Consider the following 5,808-nt stretch of genomic DNA (forward strand, 5'->3'; position numbering starts at 1 on the left):
GTATACAACAGTTGTATATTTCAGAGTTTATGGTGAAAAAGTCTCATATCCTGTTCCACATTGATTCGCACTCAAAAAAACCAACATGGGTGTCTGTTACAGCCATGTAAGTCTAACACGTAGCTTCTACTATATAAAATCATGCTTTGTGGTTGAACACTTTTAAATCATGTAGTTTTAGCATAACATGCAGCAACTTAAAATTTACTAGACTCATTTATGTTAACGCAACATAATTCTAATGGGTTAAGATTGCAAATCACGTCTGCTTACAACTCCAGACCAGACGGGGGCAGTAATGTGCAAATCCCTAATTAGACATGCCCCTCATTGTTTTATATCAACCAAAGGCCAAGGTCAAAGGCGTCTCCCTGGCAAAGAGGAGCTGACATTTTGAGAGGGAACAGCACGTGAGGGAGAAGGTAAGTTTAATCCTTTATCATCCATCGAACAGAAAACAATACGGGTGCAGAAATGTTATCAACAGTTAGTTATTGTCATCTTTTGCATTTTGGATGTTTTTTGTCGTTACCGAGTGTTTTATTAGGGTGCATTAAGTTAGCTAGCTAGCGTCGACGAATTTGCGGAGTTTCTCTGTTAGCGCGGGTAGCATTAGCATTAGCTACTCGAGCTGGACCACAGTACTCGTGGTGCAGCCAGGTTTCTTTGAGAGTGTAAATACGACAGTTTCTTTCGCTGCGAAGCTCTTCACAGTCTGATGTCGTTCGCTGTCTTGCTTGGACATAAAACTGATGCACCCGTGGCTATTGTAAGTTCACATATCATAAAAAAATGTAAATCAAGAGTTGCATTATGTTTGTGAAATCTTCTCCACCTGTTAATTAAAATGGTTTTTCCTTATCGTTGTTCTTGTCTGGCTTACATACTCAGACCGACGCCATTGATGTCAGGAGAGAGTGCATCATCAAAGCCCTGTGTGTGTACCTGAATGAAGAGCCTGAGAACCTTGTGAAGGAATACGTGGTATGTAACTTAGTTTTTATTTTCCTGTTCTTATTCTTACATCTATAAACAAACCAGTTATGTACTTACATATAGACAAAGTAAAGTAATTTTTGACATAAAATTGAATAAATTATAGCTGTTTTACTCGAAGTATATGTGATACATTTTTACATTTATATGCGAGTAAAAAATAGGACTGGAATAACATATCTTAATATATATACTCTGTGCACGCCCTGTTTCTGAAGAACACAGATGGTGAAAGGAGTGAAGCCGCAATGATGGAGACGACGTTTGGAATCTTTGTGATTCGTAAAGAAGGTGCAGAGCCAGATGATGATCCTGAAAATGTAGGTATTGTTCTGGAAGGTGTGCAAGTCCTGGATGAGTTGGGAAATGTTCCACTTGCCATCGTGATGTTGTTTGCTCTTGCATACGCTCTTAACCTCAGCTACCCTCCTGAGCTGAGATACACCTTCGAAGCTTTGCAGAAAATCATCATGGAGCTTGATGAAAACAGACTGTCAAAAAAAAATCAAGCACTGAAAACTCGACGTGCGTTAGACATGCTCAATAAAGTAAACTACAGGTGGGGGTTACTGTTATGGGAAGGCATTTGAAGCAGTACTCAGTTTGAGTATTTGCTTTTAAAAAAGCAAACAAGCTGTGTTGATATGTTTTAATACTTCCAACTGTTGCTATTTTGGGGTTAGAAAATATGATGTTTTGAAATGTTTCTTTAAAAAAAAGATAAGGTAAAAACAAGTGTTCTTTTCAAAACAAAACTACTTTGACACTTAAAATTTAAGGATGCATGATGATGATTTTTCAGTTTGTCAAACATTTTTCTTTGCATTCAGTTATCAGGACCATATTCTGTATCTAACTTTGTAACCAGCTTTGATTTGTTTTTTTTGTTTTTTTTTTGGTAATCAGAAAATTCTAAATGCAGACGCTTAATGTTGTTTAAATTGTTAAATGGTTTACACTTAAAATCTGTATGTGTATAGCAGGGGTGCCTACCCTGGTCCTCGAGGGCCACTAAACTGCATGTTTTAGATGTGTCCCTCTTCCAACACACCTGATTCAAATGATCAGCTCATCATCAAGCTCTGCAGAAGCCTGATAACGATCCTGATCATTTGAATCAGGTGTGTTGGAAGAGGGAAACATCTAAAACATGCAGGATTGTGGCCCTTGAGGACCAGGGTTGGCCACCCCTGGTGTATAGGGATGTATGTTGCAGACCAGGGGTGCCCAACCCTGGTCCTCAAGGGCCACTATCCACCATGTTTTAGATGTTTCCCTCTTCCAACACACCTGATTCAAATGATCAGGATCGTTATCAGGCTTCTGCAGAGCTTGATGATGAGAAGATCATTTGAATCAGGTGTGTTGGAAGAGGGAAACATCTAAAACATGGTGGATAGTGGCCCTCGAGGACCGGGGTAGGGACCCCCTGTTGCAGACTGATTTCTCAAAAGCCATTTGGAAATTGTATGGCTTGTCAGAATCCAAGAATCTAGTCTTATAAATGTATTCATGTCAGTTAAACACATTTTTCTTCATTTTGTATGTTGATGAATATCAGATGTTAACTGAGGGCAGTCTCGACAGCGTGCTGCAATTTAATAACTCAGCAGTTACAATTTCTACTTGCCAGTCTGTGCATTGTCATGTCTGTTAAAAAAACAAGACAAACTGTTGGACATTGACGTTTTTGGCTGTTTGCTTGTATTTTCACAGCAACATGTTTTCAAGCAGTAAAGTCAGTTTTGCCGTTTCTGATACAAATCCAGTTTGCTTTGTGTTTTTCTTTTCTAAGCTTAACACCAGCTGGGGGTATATAGGTTAACATGTGTAAATTGATGATTATATGTCTGAATAATTACTATATTAATTTTCATATGATTAAAAGTTAACCCCTTAGCGTAAAGGTTTTTAACTTAACTTTGTTTTGTTGGATCAGCACACTTAATTCATGTAACTGTACTATTTTTAAAAGTAGTTGTAACTACCTTATTAAATTAAGTAACTCATAATTATATCATTCAAGTTTAAATTACCCAAGAAAATTACGTCACTAGGTTACATTTACCCTTACAAATCTAGTGTCACTGAACCCTGGTAATTAAGTAATAGTAACGCAATTACATCATGTTGACCCAACATATTTACATTTAGGGCACTCGACACAATTGTTTCTCGCAAATTGAAAGCATTTTACTTGGGTGGAAAACCTTTCCATAATTGTATTATGTTCAGCCAACGAGTTATTTTTTTGAGTGCGGTTACACTGCTTTGTGTTCAGTCTGTCTGTGTGTGGAAAGAGCATCAGTACAGTCAGAAGAGAGTCGGCAAGCTCAGAAGGCTTGGGTTGGATTTGAACCCAAAAATCTGTCAAACTCGTCTTTCTGAAAATCGTCTTCAGTGTCCCATCAGATGTGATGTGTCTAGAAGGCCGTCAAGTTTTCTTGGTGTAAACTTTGAACTCACATGCTGGATGTGCGTTTTGTCCCTGAATGGATTTCTGATCCACAAAGTCTGCGCCTAATTTGTGGAAATATCTTCCTAACTGCTTTGCAGATGCTCCTTCACTGCTGTGTTGCAGCTCACCTTTGGCAGCGAGGAGAAAATCTGCGAGCGCTGGGAAACAGCTGAATTCCTGGCAATCAGGGGAGAACTTCACGACGTGACAGCCAGCGAACTACTGTATGAAAAATAAGTTTTGTGTGTTCGCTCCACATTTCTTCAAGCAGAGCTTTAAAAATATATGAAACTAGGGCTTTGCTTTTGACTGTATTCTCTATTCTCACAGCATCGTCCAGTCCTGCTTTGAGGCACTGGGGCATTTTTTTGCCCTTTGATCTCTATGAATGCTACAGCATGCTGTGGTGGGGGATGGTGCTACTGTACTCACTGAGAGTACCTTCTTGTTTGCCGGTCATTGCAGTTGCACCGTCTGTGCAAATGCATGGATGTTATTCTGCACCATTAAATTATTAACTGACTCCAAAACTGCCGTCTCCTGCTGTGTTGTTCAGCAGGGAACGACAGAAAAAATATTCATCATGGATTTGGCCAGCGTAAATGTACCTTACAAAACACAGCAGATTTGCCTCATTCCTAATGTCAGCTGACTCGTCCATCTGTCCTCGGCGTTAATGTGTCATAGATTTATCTGATGCTGTCATCTATTGCTTTCCCCCCAAACAACGTTAGCCATAACCTTTGCAGCGGCTTTGACTAAATTCTCACCTATTGAAGGAGGTTTGGGATCCTCCTCATCCACACTCCACTAAATTCCATGTAGTCACATAATGACCTCGTGTGAATGTTGACTCGTTGAATCACTTGTTGTTGCTGCTTCTGAATCACCTTCTCTGTTGTTTCATCTAAAGTCCATCCATGACCTCGTCAATTTTACCGCCCTGATCATTTTTGATGTAGATCATGACATCGCAGCCACGTTCTGTTAGCCAGGTCCTAAAACACCACTTTAAACACCACAAAACAGCCAATTTAATACGCTAATAATATTTATTCATGAGTTAGAACTGGAAACACTTTAATGCTACTCTCCACTAGACTTTTGAGTCAATCGCAGACAGTACAATCTTAAAATATCTTATCTAAAACCCTATTTGTTTTTTTTTTACCAATCTACTCGCAGACAACTCTCAAAAAAGGCTGGTCTAAAGCTAAGAGACGTATACTTCCTGTTTGGATACAAACCTGATGTTACTTTGAAAGACAATCAGGAACGCGTGTATACTCCCCTCTTTACTGCCTCTGTTGCAAACTGATGATGGAGGGAGCTGTGTCCTGTGAAAAGTGTGAGGCAGAAGCTGTCAGCAGGAAGAGCTGCGTCACAGTTTGAGCCTCAGTGGATGAAGTTGTAAGTCTGGAGCTGACTGACACATCAGAACGAAGCAGCACCAATTACACCGGGACTCTTCTCTCAGGGCATCTCTGCTTATTATTTCCACTGTTAGGGGGAGAGAAATCTCATAAATAAATGATAGTTAGAAAATGATTTTGTCAACTCCTCACAGTTCTCTGCTGACTGATAAACAGACAAGAGGGACTCAGTGAGACATGCAGAAGAAGAAATGTGACTCTACTCATTAGTGACAGAATCTGCATTGTTTTCTGGTGTGGCACTTCTGTTATCTGATGGAGTCATTGTTCCCCATGAAGATGTCAGTAGTAATTAATGTTCACAAATCACGATTTTATCACCTCACCTCATTCTATCACAGAAATAAAGCAAGCTGCCACGAGCTCCTCCTGATTTCTTTAGGAGAGACGTCTGTGTAGTTGTGAATGGTAAACAGACTTGAGGTCGTGTTGTTATTTTCTCGTCTTCTGAAAGTGTTTTCACACCTCAGGTCACGCCGACACAGAGGCCGCTGTGTAAAGAGTCCAGCAGTCCTAACTAATCCCATTCAAACACAGTCATACAACACCGATGAAGCAACGAGAGGAAATGTGGGTTAAGTTAATGTTAATCGTTAACACTTGTGTTGATTGACCGTACAGTGAAGCAGTTTGTGCTTTGGTTTGAGACACTTGTAAGGTTTGTGTTTATTTTACAGAAGGGACGATGTACACTTTGCTTAGGCCTGCTGTAATTATAAATGTAATGTTGTTTATTGTATTTTCATTTTCAACTAATGCATTTTAGGTTGCCAACACTAGGCCACGGACTATATAGCTGATAATTAGCCACAAAGACTAAAGCTGCTCCTTTAACTGCACAGTTACCTAAAGGGAACAGTCCAAGAAACAAGAAAGAAATCAACTGAACTTCTCTCAACATCAAACTTTTCTTTGTTTTGC

The 5,808-nt window shown here is 39.6% G+C and overlaps 1 long non-coding RNA gene across 1 annotated transcript; it reads left to right on the forward strand.

The window, feature by feature from the left end:
• Positions 1–349: 349 nt before the first annotated feature.
• On the forward strand, positions 350–2,754 carry LOC306835871. Its single transcript, XR_013780705.1, has 4 exons — positions 350–422; positions 892–984; positions 1,215–2,356; positions 2,478–2,754. It is a non-coding gene; the product is annotated as an uncharacterized lncRNA (long non-coding RNA).
• The last annotated feature ends 3,054 nt before the right edge of the window (positions 2,755–5,808 follow it).

This window comes from Symphodus melops, assembly GCF_947650265.1.
Source record: "Symphodus melops genome assembly, chromosome: 1".
NCBI classification, from domain to species: Eukaryota; Metazoa; Chordata; class Actinopteri; order Labriformes; family Labridae; genus Symphodus; species Symphodus melops.